Source organism: Lissotriton vulgaris, chromosome 8 (assembly GCF_964263255.1).
Source record: "Lissotriton vulgaris chromosome 8, aLisVul1.2, whole genome shotgun sequence".
Classification (NCBI taxonomy): domain Eukaryota; kingdom Metazoa; phylum Chordata; class Amphibia; order Caudata; family Salamandridae; genus Lissotriton; species Lissotriton vulgaris.
Genome location: NC_141696.1, coordinates 142,102,194 through 142,125,557, shown reverse-complemented (window position 1 = coordinate 142,125,557; position 23,364 = coordinate 142,102,194).

Genomic DNA, 23,364 nt, shown 5'->3' with positions numbered 1-23,364 from the left:
TACTAACATTGATGAGCTGAACTACACCTATCCTGCTGATTTATCGATGACTGATTTACAGTCCCGTTTGGCCGACCAGTCCAGATTCTCTTTTGACTCTGTTTCGGAACTTTCAAAGAAACCCTCAACTATTGCAAAATATGCCACGTTGTTTAAAAAACATTTTTTAATTCCCCCTTGGACATACATTTGGTTGATCCTATTTTCATTTTACCTTTTTATGTCAATTGGTTTTGTGTTTTATTTTTTCCGCCTGATGGATGGTCACTACGTTAAAGAAAGAACAGGAATTCGGTACCTAAATGGAACTTGGCCCCTCTTTCCTCTTCACATTCAGCGCACAGACTGAAACGAAACTTAAATACAGTCAACATTACTGCTTGGCCTGTCCTTGATGGCATTGTGTGGGATGCGGTTAGATTTCAGATACATGGGCCTACTGAAGTTATTAATGTTCCGAATGTGCTTAGAGTAAACATGGGAGATGTGATTAAACAAAATATACGTTCTGATGATTGGGATATTCAGGCCGTAGGAGCATTGTTCTCTGATTTGAAATACTATGCTGCCTTCGATGCTGAGGATCTGTATTTAGATTCTATTAATTATGGTGATTTGTTTTGTTTTCAGCATTATGGTGATAATTTTTTGCATAAGACAAATTCCAGGAGGGTTGTTGTAAATTATACACAATGGGAACATTGCCCTGCTCCATTAGGAGGCAGCTCCAATACGTTTCTGAAAAAATACACTTATTTCACGGATTTTAATCAATCAAATCCTGAGTCATTTTATTTCAAAATGACACAAAAGTCCATGTCCAATGTTAGACTTACCGATACAAAATTGCTGTATTCGAAGTCCTTTCTAGACAGGTTGGCTGTAGATGGCTACGAGTTTTGGAAAGGAACAATTGACCTTAAATTGGTTTGGGGTACCAAAGATTGGCAGGTACAAGGCACTGAGGCTTTGCACCGTGCATGTCTCATCCCGAAGCACATGTTGTTTCTAAATTCATCCATTTTCCAAACAACATGCTTTGGATTGGCTACTTCAAAAAAGTTAAATGCACCAACCATCCCAGATTTAGAGGAATATTCAGGTTGGGGTAATTATACTGAATTGTCCATTCATGAGTTGCAAGCTCTATTGCACAATTCATCCTTTAACGTTTCCAGTTTGGATTCCAAGGGTTGGCTGATATGGCAGAAGAGTGCTGATTCTTGCCAACGTCGTTTTCTGGGTTTGGCTGAAGGGTTCACGGAAGTCAGACCTGATCCCCGTTTTGAAGAAGATTATACTGTCACAACTTATTCTGTGGGGAAGCTGTGTCAGAATTGGTTACAACATTCCACATTAGCTTCAGTTAAACTACATTTGTCTCAATTAACTGAAAATATGGATTTGAACGATTTTATAAAAGGTAAAGGTAGATCTAAACGATGGCTTTATGCGATTTACAATGAAATTTGGAAAGTTTCTCAAATTGAGGCTGCTAAGCGCCTGAGAGCAATTGATCAAGCAAATTTAGAAAAAGTGCTTGCAGTTGTCGATAACAGTATTAACACGCTTTCTTCCCGATTTTACACGTTGAACAATATTGTGTCTTCTGTTGTTGACATTGTACATAATGAAGTGTCCGTGTTATATCATGGTCAAAATCAATTGCGTTCTGTAATGCAGTTTGCTTGGACACTACAGACTCTGAAGGCTGGTCGAGTGCCTTGGAGTTATATGAACGTCTCATCACTATTTGCCCCATTTAATTTGACTGATAAACAGCGCATGCTTTCCATGCGAGATGCATCATTTTCTATGTTACAAATTGAAAAATTAGAATCCTTGCCCTTTTCTGTGGCTGAAGTGACTGCTGCCACATGGCTTATCCATGGTGTTATTACCTTACCTTTTGCTCTGTATAAATTTACAAATTGTATGAGATATATTGCTATAGGGCGATATGAACCATTAGGCAGTGCTTTCCTCCATGAGACATGGTCTTTACCATACACATATAGATGTCTAAAGGAGGGAAATGAAGTGAATCTGAATGGTGAAGAATGTACACAGTCGCCTGACCGCTCACTAATATGCAGACACATCCAGTTGCATGGTTCTTGTAATCAGGACAAGCCTAATTTAGCCTGTGTTTTGAAAGGGACACCGGTTCCTGCAATAGTTCCCACCTTGACTTTATTGTCCAACGGTAGTTATTTACTTTTGAATAACAAAATGTGTTGTGGGTTAATGGTCGGTATCGCCTATGTGGTTACTGTATCAGAACGTGTGGTTTGTTGCAAGAATGTGTTATATCCACCCACGCATGGGAGTACAGATGTTTCCATTTGGCCACGAATACCAACCTTGAGAACGGAGTTCAATGGTTTGAGCCGTATAAGAGCCCTATTGTCTCAGAAAGAAGTGGCCCTGAGCTCGGCCCGCGAAACTTATGTCCTTCACATAGCTAACACACGCACAGAGGTGCAGGCACTTTTAAATACTGATTTGCCGTTTCATTTCTCCGAGCTGGTTCATCAAATCTTCAATGCCTCCTCCACAACCGGTCTAGCACATTTTTTTAAATTGGTTAGCAGTGGTCTCGTGACTACGTTTGAAAAAGTATTTGGTATTATCCCTGCGTTCTTTCATTTTATATTCGCAAGCTTGTTTGGCGGATTCCCTGTTTTGCTGGCTTTGGCTGCAGGCGTTCTGGTGATATTTTGCTTTATAAAACATGGATGCCCATCCTGCGCAAGGAAACGCTCAGCCCCTACAGATGCAGTTTCGCAACCGGATGCTTGATTACTATGGCTCCTTGCCACTTGCGACTTTAAGCACGGCTTTTGGATTATCGTTCCGATTTTCCTATTTCACATGTGTCCAGCCTGTGTTTCATTGCCTGAAGCTGTGATTTCGACTGGGCCATTGATTTGTGTCTCTGCTTACCGACTTCTCCTGATGTTGATTTTGATCAGCTAATGAGCCCCGTAGTTGCTCACGAGTTGGTTTGTTCTGGCGAAAGGGTTATGGCCGTGGCAGCGATGCATGGACTAATGGGTCAGTGGGACATATCCGCAGCAGCGCATGACTTTCTGGCGCATAGCATTCTCGAGAACCCACTGAGTTGTCCTCTGATGTTGCTAGAGGATTCAGTGCTGGAGGAGCACGTATGTTCTTTCCCATTGCTTAATTGGATGGCTGAACTGTTTTCGGATGATGACAGTGATTTCATGTTGGAAGCTGTAGCTACCTATTTTGCGTATTCATTCAACCCATGAGTGACTTAGAAAACTTTCCTTGTTTTGGCACGTGACTTTTTAGTAATTCTGAATGGTGCCTTTTTTATTACGAACATTCAACTTTCATTTGTTCTAGGCCTGTGGACTTGTAGTAGGCCTTTAGTTCGAATTTTTATGTTTTTGTGTGGCCACTATAGGCATTCATACGTTTTTTTATTAAACATATATACATTTATATACATTTAGCTTGGCTCAATACTGTTGAACTCTGCTTTCAGGTTTTGCCTCTCATATAGTATTGGCTTATATTTTCTTCCTTTTTTTTAACCGTCCTCGGATCACTTGGGGGGGTGTCATATGGTTACTGCGTTTCTATATATTGTGTTAAGTTAGCATGAGTTTATTAAATGTTTAAACAACATATTTTCCTTCGGCTTCAGTTTGCACACGACACCTAATTGTTATTGTAGCTTTCAACCTAGTCGAAAGATGTGATTTATTTGAGAATAATATGTTATTGCTCTGATATCAGTCGTGTTTGGTACAACTGTCTGCACACTGAGAACTGCACCCTCTAAGAATAACCTAACACAAGGTTGCTGAAAGCCTGATCCTCGCACTACATTAGACATAACACAAATAATGTTGCTGCCAACATTTGGGCTCTACGCGGGTTTAAGATAGAGTTACAGGGAATGAATCAACACACTTGATGCTTCGCATGCAGAGAGCTGGTAGCTGTTGATGTGATCTCCTCCTACTGAGAATTAGAGGTATGGGCCCGCCCTGCTAGAACCCAAATGAGACCTTCTTAGATATAATATAATATGCTAAATAGGGTGCGCGAAATATAGGTGATACAGATTTCTATAGATTTTGCATTATAATATGCTATCACCGTTCGCTTATTATGGACTAGTGACTATGCTGCTAACTCTGGTTTTCATAATATGTATGTTGATATTATATAAGATACTGCGTTTGAGAACTTTGCATTGAAAAATAAACATTTCAAACTTGCACGTGTGTTCTTTGCCTCCCAGTTTCGGTTTGTAATGATTATATAACGAAAGAGTGTTCATGTGTTCCACGATACCTGAGGTACCCTAAGTTCATGTTCTGGATTGTCTAAGTCATTGGGAAGTTATTACTACCGATGAGACACTGTAGCTAGCTTGGTAAAGGGATTTCTGAAACTAAGGTGAGTTTTGGGTCATCCTAACGCACCCAGGTTCTAGATCTCTGTGCACAGTTCTGTGGGAGAACGGAAACCCTGCTAAAAAGCAGGAGCAGCGTTTCACAACATAATGTCTCTGAATTGACGAGACAGATGAAAACAAAAAAGAGGTGGAAGCCTAGAAGGCTGATGATGGGAAAAAGATGACCCAAAAAGAGGTAGAAGGGGCACAAGTTTTGACTAAATTGCTGCCCCCCGCCCAGAAGCCCATAAAGGGTCCCAGGCAAGGGAACAGGGCACACCTCGACAGAGATCCCATCGAACATGATCCCGTTGACACACACCGATGTAGTCTTGTCATTTGCCGTGAAAAAAACACAGTCACAAAGGAACTACCTAAAGCCCCACTAACTGCTTTTGAATGCTGCCTTTATTTGGTGATTGTATTAAAAAACAAATTGATAATCCTAAATTTTGAATTTTTTAAAAAAGTATTCCCCATAAAAGGCGAATCATTCAACACAAACCCAAAAAGTTTTAGCAGCGGCTTAAGAAGAAGGCGATGATCACCAAGAGCAATAATGCGGCCAAGAAGAAACAGCGGTGGAGGTATCCATAGAAGAAATCTAAGGTCAACTGAACACCTCCGGATACAAAGCAAGCAACTCGTATGCCCTAGATGTACCAAAGCAGTGGCCATACAGTCCACAGAGCACTGTTAAAACGTGTACCCTTGACATTTTTGGGATAATTATATTGGAAGAAGTGTAAATATGTGCATACACTCACTGGAGTGCTATCAATTTATGCATATTTAAGTATTTCTTATAAATGGTGTCTTGAAGCGTGCAGATGGGAAACATACTTTACAACGAAACTTTTACCACGCAGTGCCTTTACCACGCAACTTTTACAACGCAAACCATTACAACGCATTGCGCTGGGGGGCGCTCTAGGATAGGGAATAAGTTTAATTTACAATCCAACACCTTCCCTAGTGTCCACAGCGACTGGAGTTGGAATAGTAAATTAAACTATTCACTATCCAGCACCCCAAAGCGCTATGCGTTGTAAAGGGTTTCGCTGTAAAAACCGTGTTGTAAAGGCATGCGTGGTAAAAGCATGCGTTGTAATGTCGTACATCCGTGCAGATGGTACTTCAGCATGCATCCCAGAAGGTGACCATTGCGCCTACTGCAATCTTCGCTTCCCTGGAGGAGAATCTCCTTTCTGAAGGGAGCAAGGTAGGTATTGTTGATAGAACTGTTACAAGATCATATTTGACCATTCAAGGATTAAAAAAAGCTGGTGACACGTCCTTAGAAGAATGGCCTTCAAGATGCAATGCAAAGTGGACAACAGCCCTCTGGCAAAGGACGGACGACATGCGCAGCTGGGACGATGGCAGCCAATCTTTTCTCTTACATTTCCAAATGAAAATTTAGGCTGGACGGGAGTGCATGGCCTATCCGGAATCTGTGGAAGCATCCAGTGCCATCCGTGTGGTCAAGATTCAGCCTCAATCACAAATACGTCTGTCCCAGAGGCGCATCTCTCCTTGCAAACATAACCTTTATTTTGGATGCGCAATGCAAAGATAAAAAAAAAAAAAATTGAACACAAGAATATCGAGCCATTTCAGTGTCCGTGAAAAGACAGGAGCAATGGTAAAGGATGGATGTTTTGGATTCCCACCTCACTATACAGATATGAGTCTGGGTGGTGACAAAAAGCAACGATCTGCAGCTCACACAGACTCACATGTCCTGGATGTTCCCAAGGAACACTGAAATGCAGATCAAAACATGTTTACATTTAAAAAGCTGACGAGCCTCAACGTGCAGCCACCACACTGCCCCTGCTGTGAGGCTGGCCAGTTGAAAGGTATCTGGTGCGGGCAGAGGTATTTACCAATGAAGGGAGTCGTCTAGACCAGAGGGGCAAAGCTGGTCTTGGAGTGTCTTCTGAACGATGAAACCTTCAAGTTTTGTGCCAAGAACAGGTTGTTTATGTGGCACTAGAATGAGTGGGATCGTTTAATATGCAGAAGAGCCTTCGATACTTTTTTGCAAAAGTAAATTGGCTGCTAAAATTTCATTTTTTACAGCAGTATTGTCTGTGGCTACAGTAAACTGTACTTAGTCCGTCTCGTGGATCGAAGAGTTTGATCTCCTTCTTATTGACTTTGACAAAATGGAATCGTTCAGCAACGCTTGATGCCCTTGGCGGAAGAAGATAAAGGTGAGCAAAAAGAGCTGGAAGCAAAGAAGGCGGGCAATTGAAAATCCAAAGAAATAGCTGCCCCCCGCCCAGGAGCCCAAAAAAGTGTCCCGGGCGGGGAAACGGAACACACGTCGACGGACATCCTGTCGACCGTGATCCCGTTGACACACAACGATGTCGAAGCGTCTTAGTGACTGTACAAAGTCGTGAAAGAACGGTGACTCTTGGCGCCAGAAGAAGCTGAACAATAAAGAGCTGGAGGCCGAGATGGCGGCCAATAAGACAGTGGCCAACACCAAGAAACCAGCGTCCAAAAAGCTGCAAACCCCGCACAGAAGTCGGAACAGGGTCACGGGGGGGGGGTGAACGGGACACACGTCGACGGCGAGCCAGTCGTCCGTGATCCCGATAACACACACCAGTGTCGAAGCTTTTGGACTTTTCAGTCTACATGTGAATACTGAATGACAAGCAGGGGCAGCGTTTCACAACATAATATCTCTGAATTGACGAGACGGAAGAAAACAAAAAAGAGGTGGAAGCCTAGAAGGCCGATGACGGCAAAAGATGACCCACAAAGAGGTAGAAGCCGCACAAGTTTCAAATAAGTTGCTGCCCCCCGCCCAGAAGGCCAAGAAGGGTCCCAGGCGAGGGAACGGGACACACGTCGAAGGCGAGCCAGTCGTCCGTGATCCCGTTGATACACACCAGTGTCGTAGCGTTTGGACTTTTCAGTCTACATGTGAATACTGAATGACAAGCAGGGGCAGCGTTTCACAACATAATATCTCTGAATTGATGAGACGGAAGAAAACAAAAAAAAGGTGGAAGCCTAGAAGGCGCACAAGTTTTGTCTAAATTGCTGCCCCCCACCTAGAAGCCCATAAAGGGTTCCAGGCGAGGGAACGGGACACACGTCAACGGCGAGCCAGTCGTCCGTGATCCCGTTGACACACACCAGTGTCGAAGAGTTTGGACTTTTCAATCTACATATGAATACTGAATGACAAGCAGGGGCAGCGTTTCACAAAATAATGTCTCTGAATTGCCGACACGGAAGAGAACAAAAAGGGGTGGAAGCCTAGAAGGCCGATGACGGCAAAAGATGACCCAATAAAGGGTAGAAACCTAGAAGGCGCACAAGTTTTAACTAAATTGCTGCCCCCCACCAGAAGCCCATAAAGGGTTCCAGGCGAGGGAACAGGACACACCTCGACGGAGATCCCATTGAACATGATCCCGTTGACACACACCAATGTAGTCTTGTAATTTGCCTTGAAAAAAACACAGTGAACAGTCACAAAGGAAGCATTGAATAACAATTTTGTTCCTCTGCAAAAATTGATTAACAATTGCCTTCCCAGAGCAAGCACTGAATAACAATGTGGATGCTTACACTATGCTCAACAAAGAGGATCTGAGAACAGAATTAACTGTACTGTATGAAATGCATGTATTACGGTAGGTCACTAGTGACGGAAGAAAACAAAAAAAAAGGTGGAAGCCTAGAAGGCCGATGACGGCAAAAGATGACCCAATAAGAGGTAGAAGCTTAGAAGGCGCACAAGTTTTGACTAAATTGCTGCCCCCCGCCCAGAAGCCCATAAAGGGTTCCAGGCGAGGGAATGGGACACACGTCGAAGGCGAGCCAGTCGTCCGTGATCCCGTTGACACACACCAGTGTCGAAGGGTTTGGACTTTTTAATCTACATGTTCACAACATAATGTCTCTGAATTGACGAAACGGAAGAAAACAAAAAAGAGGTGGAAGCCTAGAAGGCCGATGACGGCAAAAGATGACCCAAAAAGAGGTAGAAGCCGCACAAGTTTCATATAAGTTGCTGTCCCCAGCCCAGAAGGCCAAGAATGGTCCCAGGCGAAGGAACGGGACACACGTCGACGGCGAGCCAGTCGTCCGTGATCCTGTCAACACACATCAGTGTCGAAGCGTTTGGACTTTTCAATCTACATGTGAATACTGAATAACAAGCAGGGGCAGCGTTTCACAACATAATGTCTCTGAATTGACGAGACGGAAGAAAACAAAAAAGAGGTGGAAGCCTAGAAGGCTGATGACGGCAAAAGATGATCCAAAAAGAGGTAGAAGCCTAGAAGGTGCACAGGTTTTGACTAAATTGCTGCCCCCCACTCAGAAGCCCATAAAGGGTTCCAGGCGAGGGAACGGGACACACGTCGACGGCGAGCCAGTCTTCCGTGATCCCGTTGACACACACCAGTGTCGAGCCATGTTAGTGACCATGACAAGACTTGACCTAACAGTAAAATTAACCATTAAAGTACTGTAAGTATCATACCAGATTATCCACAACCAGAAGTAGGTGGCGATCACCTAGACTACCATCGGCGGAGATCGTGTCAACAACTATCCCGTCAACACACGTCGACGGCTATAAAGTCAACATCCATTTTACACATTGGTACCATTTACCATCATGTGAAAAGGAAACAATCATTTATAATTCTCAAAAGAGACAGCAACCTAGGTCACTATGGAAATATCTGCACAATGAGTAACCCTTACTTTAGGCAGCATTGAGCTTTCATTATTAATAAATGTAATTTAGTCAAACACTACTGGCAAACTGAAAGCAATGCAAAAGCAAGTTGAGAGAGATACTAAAAAGAAAGAAACTGCATAACACATTGAAAACACACAATGACTACCTCATTGCATTGTTGTGGTGTGCCGACCATACAGACACCTATGGGTTCTAAATATTATTAATAATTGTGGAGGTTTTTAGAAGAGCCCACGGTGACTTTTTTTTTTTTTTTTGTGTAAGACCTTTATTAATCACAAAGCAGTTGACACAGCATGAGCCTACAACCCCGGGGCCGGCTCGCTACGTTAATATCAGTAACCAACATTGTAAATGATTGTTTCATATAAACATCTCTGCAGTACGATGCAGAGCCCTTCCGCATGTCTTATGTATGGCTACTAGCTGGTAAAGGAAATGAGTCTTACATTTTCTCGTTTTATAACAAGAACAATAGAACAATACTCCCCAACTTAGACCGTACAGTGCAACCCTCACATGCTACACTTCAGTTGTAATGGCAGTTACAGTTCCCCCCAAATTCCCGCCGCCACCCTGCTCATGCACCTGTGGTTACCTATCCATTTGTCCAATCGATTCAATCCAGGGGTCGGACCTCCTCATCATCCTGTAGGGAAGCAAGATATTCCTCCAAATAACCCCAAATACTTTTTGGCCTGGACTTCGCCGGTAATAACTTCTCATAAGTTTGTAGTTTGTCCCGGCAGGTGGACATGTCATGCAACCATGTTTTCACCTTCGGCACCTTGCGACTGTGCCAGCATTGTGCCACCTGCCTCTTTGCTAACAATAATGCTATTGCACAGAACTTGCGCTTCAATGCCCTGAACTGTGGTACTATTCCCAGTAAGCAGACTTTGGGTGTACATTGCACCTCCTCCTCCAGAATGACAGACAATGTGGCAGTGACCTCCACCCAGTAACTCTCTATCTTGGCGCAGTCCCATGCCAAATGCGCAAAGTCCGCTCCCTCCCTGTTACACCTTTTGCATCTATCCTCCTCCTGTAACCCGAATCGAAGCAGTTTTGTCGGCGTGTAATAAATTTGGTGAAGGAATTTAAAATGAATAATCCTCAAATTGCCGTTGGGTGTCAGTATCTGTGTCAGGGCACAAGTGCTAGTCCATTCTTCATCTGTCAATGGTGTGTCTAGTAGTGCATCCCACCGCCCCTTTGCCTTCAACGCGTGTCCAGCTAGTTCTAATTGTGCAGCTGAATAAAGTCTAGACACCAGGTGTGATAAATCGTTAGTTGTGATCAATAATTGTAGTGGTGCAAGGCATTCTGGTTCCGAAGGGAACGTTGGGTAGTGTTCCCTCAAGGCTCTAGTGAGTCTGAAATATGTAAAGTGAAACATGGGTGTTTGGTTCTGAACATATCCCAGTTTGTCAAGGCCTACGAACGTGCCCCCCTGAAACACGTCCCCCATCCTGTCAATACCAGCTCTGCTCAGTAGGGACATTCCGACACTCTCCCTAGTGACTGACAGCTCCTGGTGATGGTGTAGCAACATGGCCGGCGCATACAGTGGGGTCTTATGAGCCAGCTGCCCTAGCCTGTGCCAAGCTTTGACCGTGGTATCCACCGTGTTAATATCCCTAGCATGTAGCGGGGGGCGTGTATGCGAAATTATCGCTGTGAGGGGAACAGGATGTGCATCACTCTCCTCTATAGCCACATGCGTGAGGTATGGAACCGCATGGTACCAATACGCCGCGTATTGCGCCTGCGCACAAAGGTAGTATAGGAGGAAATCAGGCACACTGAAACCACCCTGCGCAAGTGGGAGTGTAAGAGTCCGCAGATCCACACGGGCCTGCTTGCCAGCCCAAATCAGGGTCCTCACCAGGGAGTTAATTCGACGGAATATAGCCTGCGGTGGCGTGATTGGGATGTTGTTAAACAGGTATAACAGTTTGGGCAATACGTTCATTTTAACAACCGCTATCCTGTCGGCTAGTGAGAGGGGCAGATGTATCCAGCGCTGGATACTGTCCTCCAGCTTCGTGAGTACCACGCCGTAGTTCGCCCTCAGCACCTCTTCTGGGTCTCTATGGTACATGACCCCTAGGTATCTGAACGGATCTTGTTGCCACTCTAGCGGGAAATCTACTTCAAAGGGGGAGGTGGTGTCAGTGAGGGGTATTATAGAGGATTTGGTCCAATTGATAGCTAGTCCCGAGTGTCCCCCGAATCTGATGTATTCCCTGAGTAGTGAGTTCAGGTGAGTCTCAGGGTCACGGACATACAGTAACATATCATCCGCATATAATGATATGTGAAGCGGCCTGGCTATGAAGTGTAGCGCCGAGTCTTTGTAGTTCTGCCGTATCAGACAGGCCAGAGGTTCCAGTGCTAATGCGAATAATAGAGGCGAGAGCGGGCAGCCCTGCCTCGTCCCCCGCTCAATTGCAAATTGATCCGAAACGTAGCCATTGATTCTGACCCTGGCACGTAGTTCCGTGTAAAGCAGGGAGACCCACTGCACAAATCGCTTAGGAAACCCCATTCTATTTAGGACGGTGATCATATATCGCCATTCAATGGAGTCAAACGCCTTTGCAGCGTCGAGCATGACCGCCACCGCTTTGACCGAGGGCTGTAGGTAGTGCGAGAGTGCAAATAGAGTTCTAGTGTTATGCGTGGTTGATCTGGAGGGTACGAAGCCAGATTGGTCCAGCAGGACCAGACTGGTCATCAGGGGTGACAGCCGCTTCGCTATAAGTTTCGCAAGGATTTTCGAGTCAACATTTATTAGTGACAGTGGTCGGTACGAGTCGCATTCCTCCGGATCTTTAGATGGTTTGAGGAGAGCGATGATCATGGCTTCGCGTAGCGTGGGGGGGAGCATCGCCTTTTCAAATGAGGTGCCATACATGTCCACCAAGTGCGGTGCGATAATGTCCGCATACTGTTTATAAAATTCCGAGGTATACCCATCCGGGCCAGGTGCTTTGCCATTCTGCAGTGAGCCTATTACCTCAGTTACCTCATCCGCCGTGATGGGCCTAGCTAAGTACTCCCTATGCGCATCCGACAGCCAACCAATTGCCACGTCGTGTAAGTAGTCATATGTGTCAGCTGCCGGGGCTGTGGGTTGTGACCCCCAAGGAATTCACAAAGCATTTTAATATGTCCGCAGCATGAGTTTGCGGTTCTCCCTCCTTGGTCTTCACCCTAAGTATAGCTGTCGGACCTCGACCTTCACATATTTTCCGAGCCAAAAAAGCCCCCGGCCTACCCCCTTCTCCAAAGGCTCTAGCCACATGCGTACGATTCAGGTACTTCATTTCGGATTCAAGAAAGTCTGCGTGCTCAGTGTGCACTTCCCGCAGTTTAGCCAGATGGGAGATATCCCGAGTGGTCTCATATAGGGATTCCAGGTCCCTCATCTGCTGCTCGCACCTACGGATTTGGGCCCTAATATCCTTAAGAACCCCCGAAGTGGTGCTAATACAGACCCCTCTGATCGTGGCTTTGAACGCCTCCCAAAGGATGCAAGGGCCGTCAGTTGACGGAGCATTAATTTTAAAATAATCCTTCATCGCTTTTTTAATGGTGTCTGCATATACCGTGTCAGTTAGGGCACGCGAGTTAAAGCGCCATTGGAAGGGAGGGGGTGTGTATCGTGGAATTTCCAACTGCAACAGGACGGGATTATGGTCCGAAAGTGTGTGGGGCAGCACCTGCAGGTGACGAACCCACAGTGCCAGGTCCTTGGTGCCTAGCCAGTAATCCAGCCTGGACCAGCTGTTATGTGAAGCTGTTATGTGTGTGGCCCCAGATGCGTCAGCGTGTCTCAACCTCCAGAGATCCGCCAAACCCAGGTCTTTCATCATGTGACCCACCAGTAGGCGTGACTGCTTGTGTTGTTCCAAGGAATTAGATGATCGGTCCAAGCCGTCACGGAGGGTCATGTTCCAGTCACCCCCACACAATATGTGTGTGCTATTGTGTTTTTGCAAGTGGTCCCACACCTCCCGAAAGAAGTCTGGGGTGTCCGTGTTTGGACCGTACACATTCAACAACGTCACTCTCTGGCCTCTCAATGTACCTGATACCAGCACAAATCTACCAGATGGATCCTGTGTAACAGTGTGAGTCTCAAATCCCACCCCACGCTTTACCAAAATGATCACCCCTCTAGAGTAGGAAGAGTACGAGGCCCTGTAAACTCCCTCCGCCCACCTTGACCCCAAAAGAGCGTGCGTGTGTGGTGCCAGGTGTGATTCCTGTAGGAACGCTATGTCCACATTCCACCTTGTCAGGCTGGCGAAGATCTGTCTGATTTTACGAGGCTGCGAGAACCCTCTAATGTTCCAAGTGAGAATGTTCAAGCTTCTTCTACCCGAATCCCTCGAACCCATCAAATTTGAGTAATACAATACATGACAGTGTCACCCATGTCAACTGTATAGGAATTGCCAGCTTCTCCCCAGCAGGAGGCCTAATTTGTACAGCGGCAGCCAGAACCAACGGGGAACCAGCATGAAGAGATATGTCGTACTCTGTCGGTCTATATATACATTCAAACAACCCACCACCCCTTATCCCACCCACTCCAGCAACCCCAACCTGCCGAAGCCTTCCCCATTCAGTGCACCATTCCTTAAAATTCACAACCATAACTACAGTGCCCAGAACTAAACTCTTATTGGGTTATACCCTCACAGAGGTCCGCCAGGGGCACAACTCTCCACCCGGTGGACGGGTGTGGGCGATGCTAGATAAACTGTATAACACGCAATTTAGGTGATCATCCGCCGCTCCCCCCACCGCCCCCCAATTACACATCAACAGTGCCGCAGAAATAACAACATGCCTGGAGCAGCACGACCTCAACGTAGTTCCATTATTCTAACCGCAAATAATATACCCCTCCGCCCTCCCCATGTGCTGATCGCCACATATAGTGTATCTGAAACCGCAAAGGTAGCATGTGATTGAAGCGCGTAAAATCGGGTGCATAGTAAGCAGATTACATCACACGAGGATCAGCGGCCCACTAGGTGTGAGCCGGGCTTCACAGTACAACCGCCAAATGGCGCCATTGTTGCTTGTCAGCGTTAGTCAGTACAGCACAAGGGAGGGGGCATGTATCGCGGGGCATTTACAATCCATAGTCAGTATTACCCCCACATAATCGAACAGCAGTCACTTTGCCCCAGTAGGCCCCCTCCATCCAACCATGCAGTCTTTGTTGCACCAACACCATGGTTGTTTACTCAGGAGATCAGCGCCATGTTGGCCCTACCAGTGTGGACAACAGCGGCCATGCTAGAACGCATGTAATCGGACAGAACAATAAACTCACCACTGGCCGACTAGGAATCAATCCGATGCCTTCAGTCCGAGTCACGATGCTGTTCATTTTGCGAGTTGTCTCACATCTCGCGTTGCACCTTCTTAACAAAGTCTTGTGCTGCCTTCGGTGTCGCCAGTACTATCGCTTTCTCCTTCCATACCACCCTGAGGCGCGCCGGATACATCATTGAGTACACAATGTTCAAGTCTCGCAGTTTGGCCTTCACGGTGGTGTATTCCTTCCGGGCCTGTTGGACCGCAACCGTGTGGTCAGGATAAAACTCTAAGGAGTTTCCCTGATGCTGAATCTTCCCCTTTTCTCTCGCTAGTCGAAGGATCGTGTCCCTGTCGCGGTAGTTGAGGATTCGCGCCACAATCGGCCTCGGCGTGGCACCAGGAGGTGGTTTCGGGGCCAGCGACCTATGTGCTCGCTCCACGATAAATAGGGGCGATAAGGCCTCAGCACTGAACAGGTCCTTACAGAGCGTTTCCACGTAGGTCTCCATCCGCCCTGTGTTGGTGGTCTCCGGCAGGCCCGCGATTCGTACGTTGTTGCGTCTCGAGCGCGCCTCCAAATCCTCCTCCTTCGCTCTGATCACCTCCAGGAGTCGTTCCATATCTGCGCACTTTGAGGTGGAGGCCCGCGCCTCATCTTCGACCGCGGAGATTCGTGTTTCGGCCTCATCCAGACGCTCGCCATGCTTTTCCTGCCGTGCTGCCATGCCGTCCATTCTGCAAGTCAGGTTATCCAACTTGCCATTAATGTCCTGCAGATTGGATTGAATCGCCAATAGGATCTTTTCTATGTTATTGTTGGGCACAGGCCCTGAACCATCGCCATCATCCACCACTTCGTCGGTGGGCTTCTGCGCCTTTTTGGCCTCAAACGACAGTTTCTGTTGTTGCTTGTCCGGTTTACCCATGGCGGTGGTCGGGGACACTGTCTTCTTGCTTGTGGGCCCCGACGCCCTCGTGACCCTAGTCGCCGTCGCCGTGGTGATCCCCACAATTGGTACGTTAGTCGTGCGCTATACTGCCCCACAGAGTTGTGCAGGGGGCAGAGTTGACACTTGCCTGGGCGTGTGGTTATGTGGTTGATCGCTGGTCGCCCCGCCGCACAGTAGCGCTCCTCAACGTGGCCGGCCAGTGGCCACTCGGCAGTACAGAATGTGCGATAGGTCGTGGCAGTGCACCGTGTTAATGAGCTCCCGGGCCTCGCCGTCCCTCGAGGTGGCGTGTAGTTGCAGCGGGCCCCACGCCTGCTCACTGTGTACAAACGCTGTTATGCAGCCAGCGCAGCCTGTATGCCCTCCGCGCTAGCACAGTCGCGTTTCAGGCAGCAATCACCTCCGCATCTGCTCCGGTGGATCGGCAAGGCCGGGGCACAAGCGCGCCGTCCGGAGAGGGGTCAGTTATACCCGCGTTTACTTGCCAGCCGCCGCCATAATGTCAGGCATGAACCTCGGCGCTATTCAAGAGGTTCCCGGTTCCCTGCAGTCTGAAGGGGCAGGATAGCGACATCGGAAGGTCCAGGGAGCAAGGCCTTACCCCTGAAGTGCTGTAGTTGGCGCAGATGGACGAGTGTAGTCTGCCTGCTCCACTCTAGTCGCGCGTCTGTCTCCCAGCACCGGTCATCTCGTCAGGCACTCGGACGTGCCATAACTTTTGTCGGCGATTAAGCATGCAGTCCTCGCTGGTCGCGTTTCAGGCAGCAATCACCTCCGCATCTACTCCGGTGGATCGGCAAGGCCGAGGCATATGCGCGCCGTCCGGAGAGGGGTCAGTTATACCCGCGTTTTCTTGCCAGCCGCCGCCATATTGTCAGGCATGAACCTCGGCGCTATGTAAGAGGTTCCCGGTTCCCTGCAGTCTGAAGGGGCAGGATAGCGACATCGGAAGGTCCAGGGAGCAAGACCTTACCCCTGAAGTGCTGCAGTTGGCGCAGATGGACGAGTGTAGTCTGCCTGCTCCACTCTAGTCGCGCGTCTGTCCCCCAGCGTCGGCCATCTTGTCAGGCACTCGGACGTGCCATAACTTTTTCCGGTGATTAAGCCTGCAATCCTCGCTGGTCGGGGAGCTCGCTGCTCCGCATATAATCCAGCAGCATTTCCCCCATCTGTTGATGTGCTCGGGGAGCGGGTGGCCGGGGCGATAACGGCGAAATCCCACAAAGTCGATGATCGCCCGGCGGAGCTGCTGCTCAGGCAGCCATCACGCTGTGCGCCCCCTAGCGCCTCCCAGAGCCCACGGTGACTTAGTCCAAAATCTGGTCATCACGCTTCCATCAACGGGCGGGCTGGCAGATAAGACCAGCACCATGTGACTGAAGGCAATAGCTTGCTTAACATTCCTAATAGCACAGAGGGCCTACTATCCATAACGGGTGTTGGTTTGAACTTTTGAAATGTGGATTAAAATGTAATATTTAAGTGAAAATGTATTATCAACTGTATAATAAAATGTACACTCACCAATATCCAGTCACGGAAATAGAATGTAACTATAGCGAATGCCGAAGCACAATAAAGAACAAAAGGAGTCACCTTACTTGCAACTGAAGAGAATTGGAACAACATATAAATTGCCATAATGAAGACACAATAGTACATGACATGACATTACAGACCTTGCTAATGTACAGCTGACACGCCAAAACATGATAAATAAAATAAGTACCCTGCTCTTTCAAACACATTTGCTACATTTGAAGCCTTGTAAAGGTGACAAGGTAGATGTATTGAATGGGATATGTTGTGTGGCAGGGCGTAAGGCCTGCCCTGCGGCTTGATCGCTTGCGCAGGGGTGGTAGCACGCAGCAGCAACGAGTGAGCCTCACACCCAGTGCTAGTCGGAAGTGACGTGCTCGAGCGCACGCCTTCCATTTATTCAACCCCGCAGGCCACGCCTGGCCTGCGGATGTAGGGATGGGTGCAACGTGCGTACACTAGAGTGCTAACAGCACTACATCACTATCCAACTTCATAAACTTTTTTCAGAATGTCCCATCTATAAATGTCTATTACATTGCAACAGTCTCTAATACATTGCTCTGTACTTGCGTGTCCCTTGGATGACGGCTTCAGGGTCTCAGCTGACAGGCATAATCTTTTAGTCTCTGACTTGGGGGTGGATTGGGTCTTAGGTTGTACCATGGGGTGTTATCTAGCCCTTGTTCTCTGTTGCGGGATGGATTCCTGACGGGTGTCGGCATCGTCGGTGTTCCACCCCCGACTCCGGCACTGACCCTCGAGGGTCCGCTGTTGGGTTTCCGTCTTCCTCGGGTGTCGTAACCCGGGGTCGAGGTGACTCATCGGCTCTATCTGCGTCTCCTGTGTCCGTCCGCGGCCCAGGGGGAACCACTTTGAACCACGATGTGTTCCTCGACACTTCCTCTCCTTCTCGTCTAGCGGTCACCATGGTCCCTTTCGTAGCTGTTACCGTCCATGGGCCTGGCTCGTAGAAAGTCTGGAACTTTCCTCCGGGGCGTCTGCTCCTTATGACTACCCGATCTCCTCGATATAGTCGACGTGGTGTCGCACTACGCCGTTGGCTCGCCCGCTGGTTGTTTAGGCGTCGACGTTCCTGAGTCTCACTCGTGTTATTCGGGCTTGGCACCTGCTCCGGGGCCGTAGGGAGAAGGTCTCGGCGTCGGCCCTGGAACATGAGGGACCACGGGCTCTTCTGGGTGGTGCAGTGGGGAGTTCCTCGATATTCCCTTAGGAACTCATGTAACCTTTGTTCGGGATCAGCCTCTTCTACCACCGCTATCCGGAACATCTTGTTGAGAGTCCGCATAAATCTTTCTGCCTCCCCATAGGCTTGTGGCCATTGAGGTGTGATGCGTCGGTGGGAGATCCCTCTGGCTTTTAAGAACGTGGCGAACTCTGCTCCCTGGAACGGTGGCCCATTGTCACTTTTTATCTCCTCCGGATAACCAAACATGGCGAATAATTTTCCAGCGCCGGTCCCACGTGTGTGAAGGCGGTGGAAGACACCCTTTCAACTAGAGGATATTTGGAGTACGAGTCAATAGCCACCAATGTGTGTCCTTCCCCCGGGAAGCTCCCGAAGTCCAAGCTGATCTTGGTCCAGGGGGTTGTGCATGCCTCCTCAGTGATTATTGGGGCTGGTCTTTCCGGATCACTCGTTAGCTGGCAGGACATGCAGGTTTTCACGTAGTCCTCTACCATCGCTTCCAATTCAGGGAACCACACCTTCTCACGCATGCGTGCCTTCATTTTTGTGGAGCCCTGGTGTCCGCCATGAGCAAGTTGAGTGGCCCGGTATCTAAGGCGCTGTGATATCACCAATTGTGTTCCTCTCAGCAGTACCCCCTCTTCCGTGGCGCTGAGGTCGTGGCGGACGTGCCAGAATTTTGTGAGGTCTTCTTTGTCTGATGCTGTCCAAGTGTCAGGGGGGTGCAGGTAGTTGGTCCAGGACACTTCCTGTACAGCTTTCAGCGACCTCATGTATGGGTTGTCGTTCACTGCCGCTTCCTTGATCTCTTCGATGGTCATGCATTGGGGGCAGGAGGTGAGTGCTACCCACCGGGCGTATTCCTCACAGTCGTCGTCGACGGGGATTGGCTCTTGAGGCAGCGGGTGGCGCGACAGGTAGTCAGCCGGATTCTTGGCTCCCGGTCTGTATACCACTTCCATGCCCTAGGTTTGAAGCTGGATCACCCACCTCTCAATTCGTGGTGGTGGATGTGGGGCGGAGCCCTTGAAGAGAGGCACTAGGGGCTGGTGATCCGTTACCATGACAAATGAGTGACCTTGTAGATACAAGTGAAAATGACTGCAAGCCCACTTGATTGCCAGGGCCTCTCGCTCAATTTGAGCGTATATGGTTTCAGTCGGGGTCAGTGCCTTGCTGGCAAAAGCTAAAGCCGTCCAGTGGCCAGGCTCGTGTTCCTGAGTCAGAACGGCCCCGAGGCCCACCGGGCTGGCGTCGACAATTACTTCAGTCCGTCTGGCGGGGTCAAAATAGGATAATGTTGCATGCTCAAGCAGGGCATCCTTTATCCCCTGGAAGGCTTCCTGTTCTCTCGGGCCCCAATGCCACTTGGCGTCCGTTTTCGTGAGTGCTCGTAGGGGTTCACTGCGCGTTGCCAGGCCTGGTATGAACCGGCCACAATACGTAGCCATCCCAAGGAAACTCCTCACCTCCGTTGGTGATTTAGGTGCTGGAGCATCCTTTATGGACTTAGACTTCCTTGGGTCAATTTGAACTCCCTCTTGGTTAAAAACGTAGCCAAAGAATTCAATTGACGATTGAAAGAATTGAAACTTGTCCCTGTGGAGGGTTGCTCCGTGTGTGCTCAGTCTTTTTAAGACATCCCGCAGGTGTTTATAGTGATCAGACGCGGTGGCAGAATGGATTAAAATGTCGTCGCTGACATTAATCACCCCCAGCAAACCTGACAACAGCTCTCTGATGGTATTTTGAAATACCTCCGCCGCTGACGATATTCCAAAATTGAGGCGCTTATATCGTCGAAGGCCCAGGTGAGTACTGAACGTCGTGATGAAGCGGCTCTCCTCTGCGAGGGGCAGCTGATGGTAACCTGCGTTGAGATCGATTTTCGAGAACCATCTCGAACCGTTTACATCGGCCACTATGTCGTCCATAGTGGGCGTCAAGTGTCTTTCTCTTCTGATGGCGGTATTCGGCAACCGCATATCAATACATAGGCGAATCTCGCCCGGCTGTTTGGGTTTCTCCACTATGACCATGGGGCAAACCCATGGGGTGGGCCCTGTTACTTTCTCGATAACTCCCAAGTTCTCAAGTTTTTCCAGTTCTTTTTCCACTAGCGGCCGAAGGTGGAACGCTATCCGCCGGTGACGTAGTGCCTTGGGAGTGACAGACTTGTCTATGTGGAGTTTGATCGGGTCGCACTTGATGCAGCCTAGTCCTTTGAATAGTTCAGGGAAACGTTCTAGCAGCTCGTCCACTTGATGGGTTCTGATCCGGTTAGCGAACGCGATCAGTTTTAGGTCCTCAGCAGTGTGGCTGCTTAACAAGGTATCAGCCTCCCGGTCAATTATATGTACCGTCGCTGATATTTCTGTCTCATCTGCCCGGATGGGTATCACAATTTTTCCCTTGAGGGGTAGTGGGGTATCTGCTCCATAGGCAAAGATTCTAGTCTTGGAGCGCAGGACCTCAGGGCGGGGGCGAAGCTTATTAAACTGTTGCAGCCCCATGACGTTGGCAGTAGCGCCTGTGTCGATGACAGCTTTTACCTCATTCTCCCCCATTTTTACCACACATGTTGGCTGTGGTCGTCGTCTCTGTTTCAGTTCCCGGGCAAAGGAGATCACATATGCTTCCTCGTCTTCCGAGTCTGAGTCGTCGTAGATTGTAGGTAGGTGTTTTCCCGGCCTCTCCGGTGTGGATGGCGTCCATGGCTTCTTGGAATTTCTGGGTTGGTTTTTCCTCTGGCAGACGGACGCGAAGTGGTTAGGGATTCCACAATTTCCACAGGTTTGACCCTGAGCCGGACAGTCTTTGGCCGCATGAGGTTCATGGCCGCAGTATCCGCAGCGAGCTTGAGGCGGGTCCCTGCGGGATCCTTTATGCGCCTGGCCATGTGTTCGAGGCCGCACTGCGTCGGCACGTTCAACTTTGATGGTTTCAGTTTTGGCGGGAGTTTTGTGTAGGGCCTGCTCCATAGCCGTCGCTCTGGCGTCCGAGAGTTCGTGAGCTCTAGCTAAAATGAGGATGTCTTCCAGGGAGATCCCTGGTTTTCGCAGGATGTGGCCCCTGAGTGTCTTATCTCGGCAACCCTGGATCAATTGACGCCTTATGGCCCTTGGCTGGTCCTCATCAGTGGAACTGGCCATCTCCCTCACTCGGGTGTGGAACTGGTCCATGGATTCCCCTTCCCGTTGGCGGGCTTGTCCCAACTTGAAGACCTCAAAGTCGACGTTTAACTGGGGGTCAAAATGGTTGTTGAGCGCGGTGACAGCAGTAGCATAGGTGGTCGCTGCGTTCGGGTTGGGGAGGTGCTTGAAAAGTCTGAATACCTCGTCCCCTGCATAGTGGAGCAGAAGGGATCTTTTCACTGCGTCATCCGTCTCCCTCGTGACCACAAAGTAGTTCTCTAGCCTCTCCAGCCAGATTTTCCATCGAGGCGAGGCTGTGGATGGATCACTCGCCTCACTGAACAGAGGTAGCACCCCAGCAGCAGCGTGCTGGAAGGGAATGTTAATAACGGGCGCCACGGCATCAGCATCCACCATGGCGGCAATGCAGCGTTCACCGCCAAAACCACTCGCCTCGTGGCCGGCAGACGGGGAACAGTAGGGGTCGCCCCAGGGTCCACACTCCGGGCGGCCGTCGACAGCTGCGTCTGTTCCAGGCGGCACCAGGCCTCAGCAGGCGGAAACACGAGTCACGTAGGAGGTGCACCCTACTCAGAGCAGTGAGCGTGGCGGACCGGCACCGTGTTGCAGGCGGGGGCCCGGCAGGGAGGAGCGCGCTGGCTCCCTTGAGACAGGTGGATCCGTCGAGTCACACGCGGTAGGCACCGCGAGGGCGAGCAGACCACTCCGGCAGAGTCGAAGTGTACAGGCGAGGGTTAGGCTCCCTCCACTCGTCGCCAATGTTGTGTGGCAGGGTGTAAGGCCTGCCCTGTGGCTTGATCGCTTGCGCAGGGGTGGTAGCACGCAGCAGCAACCAGTGAGCCTCACACCCAGTGCTAGTCGGAAGTGACGTGCTCGAGCGCACGCCTTCCATTTATTCAACCCCGCAGGCCACGCCTGGCCTGCGGATGTAGGGATGCGTGCAACGTGCGTACACTAGAGTGCTAACAGCACTACAGGATACATTCCAAATGTATCCATCTGCAGCATTCTTGGCATAGAACTGTAAAACTATGCAGAACACCTGACTTTGTACAATTGCAAACGCCACAGAATTCTTCGACCAAATCTAGATTTAAGAGAGAGTAACATTAGCGCATTCAAGGAGCAACTGTAAAAACTGTAAGAAATTGAAAGTTATCTTATGGACATATGTACAAACCAGATAAAAGTGAAGATTATAGGACAACGAGAACAGGTCAAAACTTTCAAATGGCAACAAAATAAAACCGCATTTAAATCCACAAATATAATTGTCATACATTACTTCATTGAATATAAAGAACAACAATCAGTCTCTGCTTGATTGAGAATTGAAGAAACGACACATAGATAGCAAATGTAAACTAAAAAACACAACTAGGGCACTTCAATTGTCCAAATAAATTTAGAAAAACATTTCACTCTAACCTGAGTACTGCATGAGCTTCATTGCAATAAACATTCTATATTCGTTGAGAAATGTAGCATCAATTATATTTTGGTCTGGGACGGGAAATTCAGTTCTGTACGATTCTGCAAAATTTATAGGCAGGTGAAAAACAAGTCTAAGTTATACAAGTAACCAAATATAAAGAAAATGTTCTTAAAAACAAACATAAACAATGTTTACTTTGGAAAAAATTCATCCAAGGTCCGACACTAGCAACTTTTGTCCTATCTTACTGGTCAGACAAAATGGCAGCCAAAAACCAACCACCTCAGACAGCCAGTAGCACCAGAGTAAGTTCAGAGTTCCATAGAAATAAACAATCGGTCCACATAAAAAAACATATCGACAACAACAGTCAAATTATAATTCCATTATAGAGAAATTACCAGCATGCAAAAAACACCACAACTGTAGCTGTCCTGTTGCTTGGCGTTACATTTTACCACTAACTGCCATAGGTCATTGTCTGGACAACCGATTGCCTCTAGGAAAGTCCTTTTGAAACATACAAACAGTTACCTTTCATATTTGTTCGTAA